Source organism: Patagioenas fasciata, chromosome 5 (genome assembly GCF_037038585.1).
Source record: "Patagioenas fasciata isolate bPatFas1 chromosome 5, bPatFas1.hap1, whole genome shotgun sequence".
Lineage (NCBI taxonomy): Eukaryota > Metazoa > Chordata > Aves > Columbiformes > Columbidae > Patagioenas > Patagioenas fasciata.
Window position 1 is genome coordinate 35,076,984 of NC_092524.1, and position 20,867 is coordinate 35,097,850.

The 20,867-nt window shown below is 43.7% G+C and overlaps 1 protein-coding gene across 12 annotated transcripts in view; it reads right to left on the reverse strand.

The window, feature by feature from the left end:
• Positions 1 to 20,867, reverse strand: part of TMEM229B (transmembrane protein 229B) — a 36,734-nt gene that overhangs the window by 13,782 nt on the left and 2,085 nt on the right. For 3 of the 12 annotated variants that reach the window (XM_071809303.1, XM_065838643.2, XM_071809298.1), the window contains exons 2-3: positions 19,907 to 20,324; positions 10,609 to 10,778 (exon numbers count right to left, since the gene is read on the reverse strand). The exons of 1 other annotated variant lie outside the window; for it this stretch is intronic. The gene's annotated coding sequence lies outside the window, so the exon portion shown is untranslated. Of the gene's footprint in view, positions 1 to 818; positions 1,626 to 10,608; positions 10,779 to 10,918; positions 11,010 to 15,816; positions 15,901 to 19,906; positions 20,325 to 20,867 lie in introns of those variants that run through there. 8 more of the 12 variants (XM_065838646.2, XM_071809302.1, XM_065838644.2 and 5 more) reach the window with 5 other exon arrangements.

The window sequence follows — 20,867 nt, forward strand, 5'->3', positions numbered from 1 at the left end:
CCTCTACTTGAAGGGGACTGATTTTTTTTTTTTCCTACAATTGCTTCCTCTGACTGTTCATTTTGATTCTGAGGTGACCCCTTACAAACACTGCTATTGGATTCAGGATTCCTACCTAGAGCATGTCAATCACTTATCACGGTGCCACAGGGCATGCTCAGTTCCAGCTTTTACACTGCCCCTCTGAAAGGAGATCAGTTTAATAGTATGCTTATACTGTTCTTCCACATCTCCTATTGAGACTGCAGTGTGGCCAAATGACCACACTATATTGAACAGTCTCCCCAATAAAACCAATAAACAGATTCATTGCTCCAATACAGGAAAGCATTTTCAAAACATGACTATATTTCTTAGTCAACATACGTGCAAGACTTTAGGTTCCTTAAGACAGAAAAGTCTGTATGTAAGTGCACAGAGATTCCTCAGATGCTTCTGAATGCCCGGGGTCCAAGAATTGATCTTTTAAAGCACTGGGTAGCACAAATCATGAAAAAAAGAAATACCACAGCTTCAGACTGCTTTGCAGATCTAGCAGCTTATGGCTGTGGTATGTGCTGCAACCCTACTCACATTCATACCCTATCCCAGATCCAATCTACACATTCAGCCTTCTGAAAAATTCTAAACCATCTCTTTTGAATAGTAGATAACATAAATCTGCTTCAGGACTTGTGGAATTTAACTGCATCATGTTAATACCACCTACGTGCTAAACACCTGAAAAAGGAATTAAGCTTACACCTTAGAAAAGAAAATCCTTAAGAACTGCTAACTCTAATCCTTAAACTCAGCAATGAGGTAAAAATACTACTCACCTCTTCACTCTTATCAGCTGTCAATCTGCACAGAAGACATTTTCCACTCTCAGGTGCAGAAAGACGTAATAGTCACAAAAAGTCAAAGCACAATGACAAAAGGATACTTGAATTTGAGTCCACATACACAGCTGCCACAGTAGAAGGAAGAGCAGTTTCCTTGCTTCGTTCTTAAAATTACTACCACATTTGCGTAGGCTTCACTATGACCCAGCGAGCCAAAAGCATAGAAAAAAAGGAAAAGCTGGTAAGAATTAATTTGGGGAAAACCCTGCAAGAACCTTGCCTTGAGAACAGAAGACGGATCTAGAAGCTGGAGTATTTGTAGAATAGAAGGAAACAAGGAAGAACACACACCTAAGTTTTGAAGTGTTTTAGTAGCCGAAACCCTGTAGGGGGCAAAGGTCAGGGAAGTAAACTCATCACTGTTTTCTAATCATTAACCTCACTTAAGCAGAGAATAATGAAGACCCATAGATTTCCACAGCTACTACAGTGACAAGATAAAATCTGGATACATGTTCCATCCTCCTTCTGTCTACCATGTTAAAAGAATCCTTCAAACTAGCCAGGCTGGGAGACTTAACAGGACTGGAAAAGTCAGACGGTTTTCCTCTCATGGTTGAGCTGCTGAGCAATCATTGGGAAGAGGCAGCACCCAGGTACAGCCAAGGCATCTAAGTCAGAAAAGACGGGGAAGGCATGTAAAGTCTCTCAGTGGCCAAACAAGACAACAGACAAAAGACTTATGAAAATTACATGAGAGCAGTTTAGCAACATCATCTTCCTGCACCAGTGCTTTCAGAATCAATGCAGCTGGAACAAAGAATTGGAGTTTTGCTCAGTGGCAAAGTTAACCTGGCAGTATAGATCCATTCTTGGCTTTGGAGAGATGTGCTCTTTGCAAGTCTTGCTTGGAAGCTGAGTTGCTGGAATACAAAAAAATAGGGTGAGGAAGATGGTGGGATATCTACAAACAACATGCCCAAACCAGGGAGAATTAGCAACTCCAGAGCCAGACTATGTTTTCAGTAACTTTGATCTTACTACTTGGGTCAGATTAGAGACAGAAACCTGATACTCAACTTCAAACAGATTCAAGCCCAAAGATGGCCTGAGTACCTGAAACTTACTGCCTCACTTCACCCCTCCACAATATCAGTTGACCCAGCAGAACATACTACCTCTCCTTAGAAACCACATTACACTTGATCTGTGAAGAGAATCATAGAGTTTGAAGGGACCCACGAGGATCATGGAGTCCGACTCCTGTCTCTGCACAGGACAACCCCACAGTTCACACCATGTGTCTGAGGGTGTTATCCAGTCTCTTCTTGAACACTGTCAGGCTTGGGTCTGTGACACCTCCCTGGGGAGCCTGTTCCAGTGCTCCACCACCTACTGGGTGAAGAACCTTTTCCTAATGTCCAACCTAAACCTCTCCTGGCACATCTTCCTGCCAATACCCTGGGGTTCTGTCACCAGTTGCTGAAAAGAAAAGTTCGGCGCCTGCCCCTTCTCCTCCCCGTGTGAGGAAGCTGTAGACCGTGATGAGGTCTTCTCTTTGTCTCCTCTTCTCCAGGCTGAACAAATCCAGTGACTTAAGCTGCTCCTCATTTGGCTTCCCCTCCAAATCCTTTGCCAACTTCATTCTCCAGTAGCTTAATATCTTTTTTTATCCAGTGGTGCCCAGAACTGCACACAGTGCTCCAGGTGAGGCCGCACCAGCGCAAAGTAGGGAAGGGAATACTGAACTGAACATACTCCATCTGGTTCCCAGAAGAGGCTTATTTTTGAAGTCTCATGGTAGCCTAGTGGCCAGATCCTATGAAACACAAGACATTCTTAGCTGCACCACTGCAAGAGATGCATCTACTGGCCTATTTGTGACAGAGCCATTTACACCAGATGGGAACGTGTAAGAGGAAGTGGCAAAACCACGACTTCCTATCCATGAAGTTCAGTTTATTCTCAACACCTCCCATAATTTATTTCTCTTTCTGTCAAGTACCAAGCCTCCACTAATTTCTGTTAACTTGTCATAGGAAGCTTATTGCCCTCTGCACCTGGTTGGAAGGACCCAGTTTCCCCATGGGGCCTGACAAACACAACCAGAAAAGCAAACAGCAAGGACTGCAGCAGGCCTGCCATCCTGGCGTCTCATGCAGCAGCAGAGGCCTTTCCATGGAAGGACAATTCAGCTGTTTCTTTCCATGGAACTGTAACCTAGGGCTTCACCCATGTCATTGTCCCTTTGTATTTAGACAGCATGGCCTTGGCCAGGGGTGACAAGAGTGTCCTGGCCCGTTAAGCATTGGCCACAGAGCTCCCGGACAGGGCAGGGTTTTTCCAGTGTCATGCTATTTTCTGCCAAGGACTTTCTGCCCAGCTCTTCATTTGTGGTGCTGTTAACTCCCAATTTATGTCTTCGGCTTTTATTTTGTCCTCTCCTGAAGATAAAAGTTTAAGGATATGCTCTAAACAACTGCTTGTTATTTTAGGAGGCACAGTTGTCAGTAAAGCAGCGAGGAGCTGAGCCCTCCCTTGTGCAGGCACTGAACTCTTGCCGACTGAAACATACCTCCAACAGTGACTTGTTCTTTGAGATTCAGCCTCCAGTAATCTGCCTTCTATCACCACTGCAACATGATACCATTCTAACAATTAATTATTTGCATGCCACAGTTTCACTAGCTTTTGAATCTCACATAAACATCTCCCACACGCACACAGGCCCCAATTCATTCATGTATTTCAGGCACTTAACAAAGGTACCTTCACTACAAGCTTTGTCTCCACAGGCTCCCATTTGTAGTTACTAGAGCCTGTTACAGTAGCTGGAGACGGACACATCCTGGAGACAAAACTGGAGTTTGAACATTCCTGATGCTACCACTCCTGCATCTTCCCAGTACCTACTTAGAGATGCTTCAGGCACATACAACACTGATTTATCCATCTTTGTGAAATACCTGAGGTTACATAGGGTGATTTCAGGTCTTATCAACCAAGATGTTTTCTTTATCTTGTTTTCCCTTTGGGCAACAATAGGCACCTTATGCCTCTGGGCAAAGAGCCAGCTGAGCAAAGATGCCAGTTCTCATCTGCATGTTGGAAACTGTCTTGTGATAAGAGTAGAAAAGAATTCCTCAGTTTTAAGCAAAATGGTTAGATACTGCTCATACTGGCCACCAAAAAAAAAAAAAAAAAAAAAAAACACTCTCCAAAACCTAAACCTTAAATTCTTTTTAAACCATCTTTAAAAATCTGCTCAACAAATGGAGCATCAGGTGACCCATAGCAAATGGAACCAGAGAGGCACCATATGTTATCTTGTCGCTGCTTATGTAAAACGCTTAAGAGCTGTCATTTTCATGCCTGAATCATGCATCTACTATTGACGGTGCTGGAGGCACACATTCTGGTCAGCTTGTCCATTCATTTCTAGAGGTACATAAACCTGCAGCATGTTAAGGACTTTTATGATAATCACTAGGTATTAAGCAATACACTGTTGGTAGGATGAGTAAGAATGTAAGTTTTTATCTCCCATCATGAGTAAAACAACCTAAATATGCTTCCATTATATAACTAACTTTGATACATACAACAGCAAACTTGTCACATTACACATATGCTAAACAGCACTATTTCCACTACTTTGCACAACAGTTCATAGCAATGCCAAGGTGTTCAAAATAGATACCTTGACATTTTTCAAGTGTGCTCTTTGTGCATAGGCTTATACTAACTTAGAACTTATATGTACACTGCAGTTAACCAACTTGCTTCGCTATATCTTCACTGTCTCTCAGAGTTCCCACAGCTGTATAGATATGCAAAATTAACTTAAATGCTACACAAGCGAAGTTAACTTTTAAATGAAATGTGCCTCAGTGAAGGAGTCATGCATGTGTGGAGCACAGATATAAGTTGTTCTAGCAGAGCACATCTGTTCTTGAAAAGAACTGGAGGGTGACTTCTGCTTTCTCATGCTGCTAATAGTTTTCTTGGGTATTTCTTAGGCCTAAGTCACTCTACAGAGTCACCTGCACCTAGATACTTTGCCAGCACAGTACAACATATGAAGTTTTGCACTGCATCCACAACACTGACAGGTCTTCCTTCCTTCTCCAATTGGGTCTTTGATGATCAGTCTATAAGCATAGGGAGCATCTTCTCATGCATGGAAGTGGACCCCACTCAGCAGCCTTCATCACCATCCTCCCTCTTAGAACTACAGCATGTAAAGGATTCCAGGAGTCTGGCTAAGAGCAGACTCAGGAATTGGACTCGACATCAGAGGATGCTGCCAAAAAGTGAAGTTCTTTTGCAGAGCTGCATGAAGGCTCAGCACTTAAAAAGCAGGGGATGCTGGAGACTCACCCCAACACCTCTCATCCTGGGAGTACTAAAACTAAAATGTCATCCAGAATACAGTAGCTCTCTCAGAGCAGTTCTAAAAGGCACTGAGATTTCCAGAACAAAGGGTGAAAAAAAGGAGAGAAGCGAGTAGCAGCCAGGACTCAAATGGAGAAGCAAAAGGACCTTCCTAAGTCAGTGGCAAGGTGGGTACATGGGTGGGGTTGTTGAGCAGCTGTGCTGCCTCACGAAGCAACATGCAAACTGATGCAAGTCCTGTAGTAAACTGTGCTGACCCTAAGAGATGCACAATGGGCCGAATAGTGCAGTGAACTAACAGGACTGATGAAACCTCTGCTTTATTACCAGGTTTGCCATGATCTGCAACATGACCTTGGATGAGTCACTCCACCTCTCTGTGCCTCTGGCTGCCATCTGGCTAATTAGACTAAACTACTTGGTGTGAGGGCTGCATCTAACTACAGATGAGTTCGGCAAGTAGCACAATTGGTTATCAATACCGCCAAAAGCTGTCAAGCAAAACTGAAATGCGGAGAGGAACTGCTGCCAGTCACTCGCAGAAGCACCTAATTCACACGGAGTCAAAGGCTGCATGACTAGGCAGCTCTCAGCACCGGTCTCATTTGCTCAGTCATCTGTGTCACATGGATTCCCAAGTTTACCAAAGCATTTCTTTCAGGGAGCCTGAAGGTGCAACCCTGAGCCAGATACAAGCATTTGTATTTAACAGCATATTCAATAAGCTCTTCTGTAGAGCACTTAAGAGTGAGTAATTAAAGGAAATACTACTGCAGTAGAGCTTCTCATTAGCAACCTAATTAGCCTTCTGAAAATAATTAACATTCCTTTCTATAAAGGGAACAGATGATCCATTACATCCATCAGATAAGCAAAACAAATGCCAAAGGTAGGGGAGATTTGCTCAGGGAAACAGCAAGAGAGGCATCAAGCCGCAGTACAAATAAAAAGGAAGAAGATGAGGCACAAATGCTGGTGACTCATGCAGGCTGGACTGTGCAGGTGGGTGTGCAGGACTGGGTACATGCCTGTCTGATGTGTTCATCCAGCACTCACACTGAGCATTTTCTTCCTCTACCTCTATGACCCACTGATAATCCACCAGCTGAGATGCTGAAAAGTTTTGCACTCCAACATATTCTGAGAGCCAGATTTAAAGGCTCACAAATTCAACCATACACAGTCACAAACAGCTCTCTCCATATGCAAAACTTTTCCGCAGGCCATCTGCTTTGACAATTAAAACACTCTCAAAATGCCCATTAAAATAAACCAGGGGTGTCAAACTCATTTTCCCCAGGAGCCACATCAGCCTCACGGTTGCCTTCAATAGGCCAAATGTGATTTTAGACAGGACTAGTTACATTTAATAATAAACCATGATTTAATGCCATATGCAGCCCATTTCCCTGTCCCACAGGAACAAGTAAGGTGATGGCCATGAGCAGCACACAGCACACCTCTCCAAGTCTCACAGGGTGGTGCTCTGAGCAGTTGGCAGGCCCTGATAGAGTCAGACACATGTTTCTTGATCTGTGCATGTTTGAAATCAGTGCAGGTGAGCAGAGAGTCACAGGCATCAGTGGCGTGGAATGTGTGTGTGTATGGATAAGATAAAAGCAAAGAACACATGTCAACATATCACTGTGTGTTGCAGCAAGAACTGTGGTATTACGACAGTGTGATGCACTGTTTCAGTGCAGGACAACTGGCCCCTCAGTTCAAGGACAGGGAACTGCTGGAGAGAGTCCAGCGCAGAGCCATGAAGATTCTTAAGGGAGTGGAGCACCTCCCTAATGAGAAAAGGCTGAGGGAGCTGGGTCTCTCTAGTTTGGAGGAGACTGAGGGGTGACATCATTGATGTTTATAAATATGTAAAGGGTGAGTGTCACGAGGATGGAGCCAGGCTCTTCTCAGTGACAACCAATGACAGGACAAGGGGTAATGGGTGCAAACTGGAACACAGGAGGTTCCACTTAAATATGAGAAGAAACTTCTTCATGGTGAGGGTGAGAGACACTGGAACAGGCTGCCCAGGGAGGTTGTGGAGTCCCCTTCTCTGGAGACATTCAAAACCTGCCTGGACACATTCCTGTGTAACCTCATCTAAGTGTTTCTGCCCCTGCAGGGGGATTGGACTAGATGATCTTTTGAGGTCCCTTCCAATCCCTAACATTCTGTGATTCTGTTTTACAGGAGAAATAAGCCACGATAAAGCTGAGCTTCCCGACATCCACATACTCAGGTAACATAGCATACATAACAAGTCATGGGCATGCAGTTGCATTTTCAGCCATTTCCATGTTTGATGTATATTTACATTTCCCTGGTAGGAAAAGCTGAATACTCATAATCTTCAAGTGTGATTACAGTGAGGGCAAAGCTCAGCTGTACAAAAGCTTTCACAACTACATCACTATGGAAACCACAAACCTACTGCCTGCTCTATTTCTTCCACTGATTTAAAAAAAATAAAATAAAATAAATCCACTTTGTCTTCTCACTTCTGCCAAGACCACAAGAGGACAAACACATCCTTCGTGCTTCAGGACCAACCCTTTCTTCCTTTAGAGCCCTCTTTGTGTAAACTACCCTACTTCTCAAACCAGCTGGGCAATCTTCCCCCCAGGATGGCTCCACCACTTCTTTAGGTGAGGACTCTTCAAACACAGTCAGGGGATTTTATCGTAGCCTTCACAGCTTCCCTCACTTCTGGACTAAGACAACTTGAAAGGTGGCTCACTCTAGGGTAAATTCAGCTAGCTGGCATAATGAGAAGCTAAAAACTGTTCTGGACGCGAGTTACAGTGCCTCGTTTTAACTTAAGTATTATTCTCTTCCTTTCCTAAAAGCTCTTTAAGAGCGTTTGAAGTGCTCTCAAAATGGGGTAGGGCACATTACACAACAGCTGTAAATGCAAGGGTTAAACTTTTGCTTTAAGCAGCTCAGCATTTCTACAGCAGTTGCTAGTTACAGGGAGCTTTTCCCACACTAAAAATCTGAGTATCTGTCAGCAAAAGCCTAATAGCCAAGAGCAACTCTGGAAGGTGCAGAAGGATGATGGAGGAAAACGCTCAAAAGTTTGCAACATTGCATGCATGGTACACCCTGTGAGTATGAAATGGCTGAAGGAATCTTCATGCCAACCAGCAAGAGGGAAAGAAAAAAAAAAAAAGAGTAAAAACCCCTCCACATCTAAGTATGTACATTTTATGCTGAGGAACAGCCTCTGAACAAACCTTCACCAATGCCTTGTCTCACACAAGGCACCTCTTACCTCAGCTCAGAGCAGTTCATAGAAGAATCAGAGGAGAATTTAGTCTCTGCAGCCTCATAAGTCCTCATTGCCTCTCAACTTCAGCTGCCAATTGACAACTATTACATATACAAATGCCCAGTAGTAAGTGAGTTGAGAAAAACTATGTATTTCACGGATGTTCCCAAACAGCCATTTAAATACAGTCCTCTCCACTAAAGCACTCTGCATGGAGAAAAAATCCTGCCTGTGCTCAGGGAACTTTTAGCAGACGACACTTCGGCTTCTCAGCAAGACAGAGTTAAGGACACGCTGACATAGTAAAAGTTCTCTTACATGAACCAAAGCAATGCTACACAAAAGATGCAGCCCCCCACCTCCCTTTTCCAAACTGGGCCAGAGCAGCCAGCCAGCCAGCTATCTTGGTCCTAACTCATTGCCCTCCCCACACCGCCAATTCCAGGCTGGCATTGCCAGACACGTCCCAGTTTCATTCGTGTTGCAAGAGTTCCTACCAACAGCCCACAGGACGATCAAAGGTTACTTCTGTGTCCTCCAAGATGTCACAACAACACACGAGCCAGTTTCATGGAGGACAAGCCAAGCAGAGTGGTGATCACAGTCTGCAGGGTCGTGTCCCCGTGGCTTGGGAAGGAGATCTGTCTGAATCTCCAGCAGGCAGCATCCTGAACAGCCTGAGTGGATGGAACACACAGGAGGCACTGGAGGAATTAATAATTCATAGTCTTGCTCTACTGCCAATGGATCTATGTTTTCTTGTGCCCATACCGCGATCAGTTTTTGTTTTAACAGTAATAGGAGATGGCTGCGCTTCCTTTGATGGTTCTGGAGGGCAGGCAATAAGCAGCATTCGCTCTACTCACAGCAGCAGCACCACACACCAGAGCGCTTGCCAGACACAGCTTTCTTCAGAAGCACTCATGGCTGCACCATTGACAAAACGGCTGGACTCATTCCAAGGCTCGGTCCATCACCAGCAGCCTTCCCAGGAAGCTGCTGACACTTGCTTTGTCATAACCTTGCAGCACTGGTCTGGACTTTACTACTCAGTAGACAACACTTTTGGACCAACTGAAGCCCTACGTTCAGCTAAACAAAAGGGAGCACAATCACCATCGGAGCTTGAGGCAGCAGTGGACCCTGCTGATCCACACTGTTAGTGTTGCCATAATTCTACAGTGTTCCTTCAGCAGCTGACTGGGTCTGCTCCCCAGCCTCAGAGAGTGACAGGGGTCTATCAGAGCAAGAACATCTACAAGAGTAGGACAAAAGAATCCCCTAGCATAGAATCTCCTGCGCACTACCACTTAGAGAGGGTAATGAGACCCCTGAGACAGGACAGGCTGAGGAAGGAAGGTGCTACGTTAATTTGAATTTTATATATGTAGCATCTGCATATGCAAAGCAAGTTCCCAGTCAGAGATAAAGTACTGTGCACAAGCTACCCATGAAACCTTATGCACAATAGGGAAAACAATACTGTAGCCTGAACTGCTGCACCTTGTATGAGAGCACCTGTGCCCTCCTGTTAGGGCACCATACTGCAGACACACAGAGCACTCTGAAAATGCTGCAGGGTCTGGAGATTGTTGTTCTGGTTCCACAATGTCCAGCCCATCTGCCAGGATATAAATCACCCATCCAATTTGATAGCATTTTACATCCACTCTGTGCAAGTGTGAACAGACTGCCATAGATACAGGAGAGCAGCAAGAGGAGCCTAAAAAGATCAGTATTCGCATGCTGGTGAATCAGGTGCAGAGGCTGCACTGCTTGCTAGGGCCAGGAATAGACTCTTCATCATCTGACTCACACCTGTGCTTTTACCACCGGAGAGAGCAACTCTCCACTCTTTACCTACTGCTCTGGTTTAGCTCAGAGATACTGCTCCACTGTCCTGATTGTTTAAACTGTCTAGGGCTACCTGAGTGTAAGGTTTTAAATAGACAGTAACACTGGAATAAGTTGGGCAATATAAATGATGAGCAATCAGAATGATGTGACTCAAAGCAGACAGAAATCAAGGGCAATGTGTGCAAATGGTGATCTAACTTACACTTACAGAAAGTAACTTGCAGTTTGAACCCATTGGTTTTACCCTTTAGTCCTTACCTTTTCCGGGAAGGAATCCTGGAGCTCTCCCACTTTTTGCTCAGCTCCTGGTTCACAGCATCCGCAGGTTGACTGGGTTGCCTCCAGCAAGTCCGAGCTGTTTCAGACTCCGGCAGTTTTTGGACCAAATGCGTGCGACCGACAGCTAATACACCAACCACACAGTCTTCCTAAACCGAAGAAGTACAGTTTAATCGTAATGAAGCACAGTGCAAGAAAGGCTTTAAACACTGAAAAAGCAATGTGTATGGACAGCTTAATTCTGGTAGACTGGGCCCTGGAAGACTTGGTCAGAGCCTCAGGTGAGTACCTGTAACTGCCCCTTGCCCGGGGTGTCTCCCCAGCAGCTGCCTCTCCCCCGGTGAGGCTGAGCCTTTTGATTCCACTGTCCTTCTGGATCCCAGCCACAGCAAACACACCGAGCAACTTCATTGGAGCCACTGATTAAAGAATCCTCACTGCTACCATCTCAGCCAAGGTTAACCCTTGGTTAACCCTTGAAGGGTCCACCAGAGAGTGCTTCATCTTCATTTTCCCAGCCAATCCCCTGATTTTTAAAGTAAACCTCATTGCTGACTCCTTTTCATCCCGACTCTCCCTCTCTTAACATTGCCACCTGATCTATCTCCCCCACCTCCTCTCCTCACTTCTCCCATCGCCCTTCTCCTCCTTGCCCTTCCCCAATCCAGGAGAGAGTGTGGCCTTCACATAAGCAGGTCCTTGCCCGCGCCACCTGCCCACCACCCCAGCCCATCCTGGGGACACTGGTGCTGCCTCTCCCCCCCAGCTCCAGTGACCCAACTGCCTCTCAGCTCCATGCTGAGCTCAGGCTGCACAAACCCAGCAAGCAGATCCCATGAATGCAGGCCGTACTTCTCAAGCACTGACATTTAGGATGCCACACTCCCAATATTCACAGAAGTCACACCTTGAGGTGTCAGCTCCAACACACAAGTATCTAACATCATACTCATGTCAGCCTCACAGATCTTACACTCCAAGGGCTTGTCTATACAAGACTAATTGCATGTGATGAACTTACAGAGCAAGAATATTTATGTGTCAGACTGTAACAAATGGGATCTTCACATTCTAATGAATCTCAGTTTTTGAGTACCAAAGCCCAAAAGGAATTCAAGAGAAATATTCTCCTTAAGAAAAAAAAAAAAAACAAAAAAACCACCCCCCCCCCAAAGAAAAACCCACATTGTTTTTATCTAGATAACACTGAACTACAAAAAACACTTCAATTAAAAATGTAGATTAAATAACTAATCCTCCCCCAACAAAACCTTCCCACCCAGATTAACAGAGCAATGAATAGCATAAAACCACTAATTAAATCAATGTAACATGAGTATTATAGAGACATATTTAGCAGCTTCTGCCTATGCACTGAGGCTTACATCTACTTTGGAGTCTCTCTTATCATGAAAATAGTTGCTATTTTAATAGCTAGATATTAGTACATCAAATTGGGATAGAACTTTGTTGTTAGCTAGCTCCGATTTAAATAGTTGCAAAATTGATGTTCCTAAAAACTATCTGAATGTATTCTATTTTCATTACACATATTTCATCACAGTTGGATATAGTTTCTACTGAACTATTTATCAGACACATGCAAACAAAATTTTTAAAAGCATTTCCCTAGGATCACAAGGACACCAAGAACACTGTGTACATAGTCAGATCTATTTGCCTATAATTGGATTTGTAAAGTAGTAACAAATAAAACCATACAAAATAAACAAGTGCTACACACTCCTGACTCCTCCAATGCGCTAACATGAACCTTACAAAGGGCTTCAAGCCAACCTAATTTAGGACAACACAGGCCCACTCAGTTCAGCCCCTTTCTCCCAGTGCTGGAGAAACCATTAATTTAGTTACACATTGATCTATGCTTTAAAGAAAATAATCATTGAAGACTCTTCATTAGCCAAGACTATGCCGTAACACACATGAACAGAGAGGTAGAGCTGAAGATAAAGGTTTGACTTTAAAGCTCACATGATTAATACAACACTTAAGCTGTTCAAAAAAGGGGATTTATTTTGTTTTGGTTTTTTTTTCCTTTGGTAGCTAAATGAACTTTCTGCGTTGAAATACTAATGATTAAAAAGTTGTAATGTTTGTAGTGGGAAAAAACCAACCAAGCAAACCAACCCACAACTACAGTGGTGTGACCTTCAATTGCATATACAGAAACATTAAAAATTTAACTAGAAGACCAGACTCGGGCTTCCCTTTCAGTGCAGGAAAAGAGCACTTGCCCATGCTCCTCTGACGGTTCCTCTAACACAGACACCAACATTCCTGGTGTCAGCAGGTTGGGGACTGCATGTTAGCATAATTTAGCAGTAGCACTCATCAAATGAGAATACAAAGAACAAGCAAACAAAAAGAAAAGCATGTTCCTGATGGGGAAGTGGCTAGTTGTGCATTCCTTCAACTGTCTATTTTACTATTTAGGTTCTTCATGATTTCCAAAGTGCTCCAAAAAAGAAGGCTCGGGTCCGTGCAACTACCTGGTGATAAACTGCCCTACCAACAGAGTCACAATGCTCTTCAGTGGCTTATCTGGGTTTCTCCTGGGAAGAAAGGGCCACATTTGGAAACAGAAAGCAGGCATCTGTCTTCTCAGAAACTCACCCTGGTCTGGCAGAACTTACATGGAGAATGATGCAGATTTCATTTCCCACCATGCCTTGCCCTGCTGCCTTGCCACGGGGGCTCGGGAGCCTGCACAGACAGCTGGGATCTAAACATCTTGGAACCCTGACCGGTAGATAGAGCACAAAACGTGGCAGGTGCGGCTGAGCTTCCTTCCCCAAAAGACTGAATTCCCTCAGACAGTACCTAGGGCACACACTGCTACACAATTGCCACCTCCTGAAAAGAAAATGCCTCTATTTTGGAACACAACAAGAAAATTCCAAAACCAACTCCATAAAGCAACAACTTGCAGATACCTGAGCAAAACAAAAGATCTCCAAGGTTAGGTGCACCCTTCCTCAGATATCTCTAGGTTGGTTCCCTATCTCCACTGAAAGCTTCTGGCAAAGCCTCGAGAAGCACATTAGATCTCCCGAGTTTCAGATTTCTTTTAAAAGCCACAACCCAATAGCTGAAGAGGCTTGATCAGATGCCCACACTATCACATAATTACAGTATTGCAAATGCTGCTGTGGTCATTTAGCACCAAAATCAGAAGAAACATGTTGAGAATAACTGCCAAGAGTTTTTATTTTTTTGTTGTTATTATCCTGCAATGTCTTAAAGACAAACAAACAAGCAAGCAGACCCCTCAGGTTTCAAATAAACACACAGTCAAATTCCCCTGTGCTGCTAGATCTGTCTTACATTATTATACTCTCACTTTTTCCTCTAGGTACACTCATCCCTGCTTATGTTCCTTGCATTCTGTTCCCACCAAGGCAATGAACCACCTGGGTTTACATTCAGGTTTTCAGGCATTACCATGGCTCTCAGTATTTTTGAGGCAATGAGCCACTGTGTGTGTTTTAAGATTTCTCACAGCTTGCCACATATCCCTTCCATCTACCTTTGATTATGCATCTCTCATGCGTTTTCTTATTTCTCATGGTCCCAAGGATGAGCTATGGACTGCTTTCTGTAAGCTGCTGAACCATCCAAGACCCACATTTCCATGGGAGTGAATGGTTATTTACTTATGTACACCTACATATGCTTCATTATCTTCAAGAGCTCGTCTAGCATTTTTTTGTGTTGATTTCAGGTTCTGTGAACACTTCTCTAAAACTGGGGTCAAATCTGACCTCGCAATATGGCAGGTTAAGAAGGAGGCGAATTAAAAAGGAGCAACTCTTACAAAACTCCACCTACACTTGCTTTACGAAGAAGTACAGAACACATGTTACATTATGAAAGCAAACTCCCTGGCTTTTTGGTAATTGAAGGCAGGTTACTGTTGCCTAGCAACTTATCTGATTACCATTTTTTCAAGTATCACACGCACACTTAGATATATTGCATAATAATGTCTCACTTTCATGCTGCTTAACTCAATGCAAAAAAAAAAAAATAAAGAGAGGAAAGAAAAAAAAGGAAGGGAAGGGGAGAAAAGCTACCAAAATAACGCCTTTTGTCTCTTTTCTGGCAAAAGAGAAAGTACAAGATAGTAGCTCAAGAACAGGTTGAAACATTAGTATTTCTGAATTTTATTCCTGCCTTTTCTGGCTTGTTGAATGTGCTTATACAAGCATTTTATCAACTTGTCTGCAAAATGACACTAATAACAACAGCCTCACAGAGACACACTGAAAATTCATTAAGAACAGAGAGATTCTCAGATGAAAGATGCAGTGCAAGTGGTGGTGTTAGCACTCAGAGATTTTTAGTACTCCAAATGTTGCCAAGGTCTGGTCCAAAGTGTAGCAAATCTTAATCATTGTCATGACATTGCCCAGTCCTTGTTTCTCAAGTAAGGATCTCAAACCACTAAAACTACATTTCTCCCATCAGAATGTGACACCTTCTTGTCTTCTATGTCCAACAGGTAGATGGGAGGAAAAAAAACCAAAAAACAACACAACAACAACAAAAAAACCCCACCCTAAAACACTCTAACCACATAATGGTAGCGTACCCCACCTTGAAACTGGAGCACTAAGCATTATTGCAGCTCTTGGAGCTCATACCATGAAAATCAGAGGTGAATCAGAACATGTGCATACATTACATTTTTAGAAATCAACATTCTCTACTTATTGATCTGATCTTTGAAAAACTAATTTTATTCTAGCTTATCTCTGAATAAAGAATTACGCGTTAAGTTGCCTTTATAGTGAGCAGTAATACCTCATAATGCAATCACCAACCTGAGGTATTGTTTCCAAAAGGATATAATTACCCAGCAGGAGTACTTGGATTCTAGAAGTTGACTTTTTGCACATCCACAAGTTTTATGCCAACAATATCATATAGCATAATATAATATAATATATAATGTCTACTTTCTATATGCACCCGAGTCTTTCACTGCAGAAAATAGGAATGCCCAGGGCACTCCAGACACAACACTAGCCTCTGTCAGCTTGAAGTGACCGAAGCTGATGTTTTGGAAACTCAGTATCTCATCTCCATTGTAAAGTATTAACCTGCAAAGGAAAATGGAAAGCAACAACAGCCAAGCTCTACATTGCTAAGGAATCATGACATTACCTTCACAGCGGCTCCTCTCTTTCTGGTAGACAGAGCATTTTTATAAACTGTGCCCTACATCCTGTGCCTCTTGTGCAAGCCCACTTCCAACTAAAAGCTTAATTGTGAGATCTGCCTTGGAAAGAACTGCTGGATCAAAATAAACCAAATCACTTTGTATCTATCATGCCACTAGGGGAAACTATATACACGTCTTGAAAACACCAGAAATCACAAAAAGAAATAACTCTTCCTCTAGAACTTACTAGAAGCATCCTTACCATAAACCTCCGCTGACACAACACACAAAGAAAATAAAGGGGCCCAAGTGAGCCCTGCGGATTAAGCAAGCCCAGCTTTGCTAAGCTGGATAGCAGCAGAGGAAACAGCCACATATACCACTATTATCAGGCACTATCTGCCGTAAGCAGCGAGGAACCACTCTACCTCGAGCTCTGCATAGACACAGCCCCAGCCCAGATTTCCCAGCTCAGATTACCCTGGTGGAGCTGAATAAGCTTGTATGTCTTCACGGTGAAAAACCACAAAACAGACTCCCCATCCCCAGAAGGCACTTAGCAGTACACACGGCACTATGCCACAGCTACCCATGCTAAAGAGAGAGCTTCCTCCTCCAGAAATACTTCATCGCTTCCTTCACGCTCCCAGCAGAATCAAGGAGAGCAGGACAGAAAGGTGCTTTGCAGAAGTCTTTCATACAGGCTACCTTCAGTACACGGCGCACCTGAAAGCAAAGATCCAGCACGGAAGGTGTCAAACAGCAGCTTCGCCACTCTATGCTATCAACACTTATCTAACAACTACTAATGCTTGGATCTTATGCAATGAAAGCAAGACAGCACGCATTTGTGACAGGGAAGATTCCCTCCATCGTCTAATCCAGCTTTGACAGAAGCCTGTGAGGGCGGGGGAGTTTTTAAATAAGGTTGTGGCTAACCTCTGTGCACTAACACTAATAAAAATCCAGAACAAAAGAAAGGGTAACCTAAAATGTTTTTCTCTTTTACACAATGATTAGACACCTCTGATCTAGCAACTCATAGGTATTCTCATTCAGAAATGCCTACAAACAGATCTCTAAAGCAGTCTAGGTTTTATTTAGCCCCTAATGACATGTTAAAGAGCAGTGTGCACCTGCAAATACATGTCTTTTACACTTGTTTTAGCTGGACTGGGAGGTGCATGGACTCTGGCTTGCACTAGACATTATTTGGTGTATCATTCACAGCCAGGAATGTAGTGCTCTGACTAACCAGAAAGAGCACCTTGTTCCCGGTTGGCACAGATGTTGGTAATCTGTTCCTGCAGAGTCAAAGACTTTGCCCAGTCTGGCTTTCTTTCAGGACTCTTTCTGGTTGCCTGCACAACCACCTCACCTAGGAGCTCAGAAACCATCTGGATACTCCTGCCTCATGTACCATCTCAGAAATGCAAAAAGCAGACCAGTTTATTTCAGATGTACAGGGCAAATCAGTCCTCCACTTCCTCACCCAGTCTGTACTGAGCCTGCGGAGCTAAGAGCAAACGTCACAGTCAGGCAACAAAGTCACCAGAGAATCCTAAAATACATACAGGGAGCAGATCTGCGAAGTAAAAGGGGATCATTTACAAACCCATACCAAGCAAGCCACAAGCAGATAATGATGTCGGAAAACATTAGCTACCTAGATGATCAATCTTCTTTGAGAAGCAGTAAGAAAAATATCATACTTCACCTTTCACAAAAGGCAGACGTAATTTTGAAAGAGAACTCCAACTTGTATTGCTCAACTTAATTTCTTTCACTCCAGATCCAGCCCAGGAACACCTTTGTTGGACACTGCTTCATTTACAGTTATACATGAACACACAGTACAGAAGGGACCACATAGGTGTTTACTCAGGTGCCATCTCCTCATCTGCAGGACATGGCTCTGGCACCTGGAAGCCTACCAAGGTACTGCAGCTGCCTATGGAGGTGAGCAGTGCTTCCCACAAAAGGAAGGTGAGGAGTGGGAACAGAGGCTTTTCCTGCCTCCTGCCGGCAAACAATTTAAGTAATCGACCCATTTCCTACAGAATAATTAGCCCTAGGGAATGAAGCACTGCAGCCCTTTAATTAGTCGTGTTGTTACCTCTGGTCTTACTATGTAACAGGAGGCTGCCAGAGACTGAAAAAAAGAAACAAAACAACGCAACAACTTAATTTCATTTTCTTAAACATGGCATTTATTAAAGCCAATTCAGAAACAAAGAATCATAAGGTACAATGGCAATAATAAAACTTCCCATTACCTCTATGATTTAATCATCAGAACAAACAGGTCTCCTTCATGCCACTACCCTTTAAGCCTCCTCAATATATCAGGCTTCTCTTTTTTGAGAACCTTTTCAGGATACTTTCCTTTCATCTTCCACAAGGAAAAACATCTTTATGTCAGAAAGCTTAAGAACAGAAAGGACTCTTTGCCTAAAACCTAGTAAAATCTCCTGCATTTCACAGTTTATTAAAATTTCACGTCGTTTCTTGCAACAGAGCTCAGTAACTTGGATAAAGGCAGAAGTCCTTTAGTTTAAGGAGATGAGATTTTCATACTATGAGCAAAGAGCACAAGAAAACACGCCACAGTCAGGGTGGCAACTCCAAAACTGGCAAAGAACTGTTCAAACGAGCGTCCCACAGACACTTAGTGACTGATCTCATGCAGCAGGGGAAAGAGAAAACCTATGAAGTCTGGTCCCAGACTCTGTTCTGAGGATACAAACAAGACTTGCCATCAAAGCATGTGATGACAGCAAAAAGATGGGTTTTATCCCCCAGTAAGAGTCGTTTCTCCCTCTTCCCCACTGACCCCAGAGCCCTTCCTTCCCAGCATCCTCAGTCACCGATTGTGGCTCATTTCTAATGCTTCAGAGGAATGCAAAAACAACAAACATCTGGCTAATTACACCATGAGAGGAAATAGCATTCCTGGACACAATGCAGTGACTGCTGGCAGCCCTGAAGCATGTGAGCCAAGTACAGTCACTGTCTTAACCAAATGGACAGGTATTACAAGCACATTTAGCACACCGCAAAATAACTCCTCCTCTGCAGTGCTATTGATGTGTGGGAATAAGTAGATCCACAAATCACAAGGCCAAAGGGATCCCTACATCTTCACTCCTTGGGACTTCTCCAAGATGCTGAATTAAGATACAGATTGTAAAAAAAATATCTCAATTTAAAGACTCCAAATGGTGACGAGTCCACCAACATCTTCCTGTCTTACACTCCAACTCAGGAACCTGCATGTCCCTTCAAGGTTAAATCTGCCTTTATGTCTCCACAACACATCATGTTATGACACTGTCAGCAAAACCACAGAGTCCCCGCTACCAGGTATCATTTCCACGTGTCTGCAGAAATCTAGGTTACTCGCAACCCACACATCAATAAGCTATCCACAACTCTCGTTTTAGTCCCCCTTGCCCACTTCCATAAACCACTATGGGATCTTGCCACAAGAACGTCAAGGTTCAACCTCGCCCAATGAAGCAGCTCATTTTCTGCCTCCACCATCACCGCACAGTGGAGTGGGAACAGCAATAGCAACCGAGGCCATGGACGTGCTGCCAGAGCCTCAGCGGGGAGATGTTAGCCATCGGAAGCAGTTACTACCCCAACACCTGCTTGCCCCTCCATTTCCCTTTCACCAGACCATGCTACATCCCTTTTCAATTTGCCTGTGATCAGAGGATCTAAAAATGTTCCTCAGACTTCGAATAAGCTGCCTGTAACACTTCTGCTGACCTTTGTTTAGGAAGCTGCTATAGCTACTAGATAAACCAAATAACATAGCGTTAACTCTCGTGTTTCAATTTCACATCTACCTGTGAAACCTCACCTTTCTGTACCTCAGCTTCCCCTTCTGCAAACGGGTACACCCATGTTCTTCAGTGGGAGCCTCAACACAGAACTATGAAATTTGCACACATATGCACAAACGCTTCTCAAGGAGAAAATACCTACTTTCAAATTTAAGTGAACAATCTTAATTTATTCACAGTAGCAAGCTTTGCTGTCACTGCACAGCGAAAAACTGACAACCCTGCATGGAAGAGGTCATACCTTCTCACTGGGATTCAGGAAGGACCTTCAGGACGTGCCACGGGCATCGGAGTGTCTTACAGACTTCCTACAAGGTTCTCCTCAGTGCTGGCCGCAAAGTGGCTACAGGCATTAACAGCTCTATGTCAGTGAGTCTTTCTTTTCTGTTTCCCAATAATTTTATGGCAATTTTTCTTTGCATGACTCCCTGTTTACCACCAACCAGTAGCCAGCCCCATCTCTGATGCCGTACATATATTAATGCATTTGTGTTCCTGTAAACCACAGAACAGAGCTCTTTGGGCAATCTGTTCTTCTTGCACATCCCCAACGCACGCAGCTCTGGCAGTCACGGAGCTGTTACCACCTCGCCTGCAAAAAAATCCAGCTTCTGCGAGGACTGCTTTTTCCTCAGAATTAAAGGGGAAACAGGGCAAACCTGTCAAATAAACGATGTTGGAGAACAATAGTAAATATTTCATCTGATAAGAGTTTTACTGCTCCTGCTACATAATTAGGAGTCATGACAAGTTTGCACTTCCCCCATAGCTTTGGACTAGCAATGCCAAATGCTCTTTAGGAAGTCCCAGCTAACACTCCAACTGGAGATCAGAGGGGCAGGCCAGCCTCCCAGCATCCTTGCTCCTAAGCATCCTAGAGACAATTTTCAAAACCCCAGTGCAAAGGATGGGAGACAAAAGGAATCAGATTTTCAATTTCGCCAAAATTCAGCTATTCTGAATATTTTTCCATACCAAAAATGGAAAAACAGCAAACATATTGAGACTAATTTGAAATTTAAAAACTCCCAAACCAAAACAAAAATCTCTTATTTTCAGCTCATTGTACCATATGGGTCCCTGACCTCCAGGCGTTACAACCATGCGTAATTCACAAGGTTGCAGAAAAGTCACTGAAGGATGGCAGCCAGCCCCCACCTCCCAATTCTGCTCTGCAAACGCTGGGCTGCTTCAGATCTATT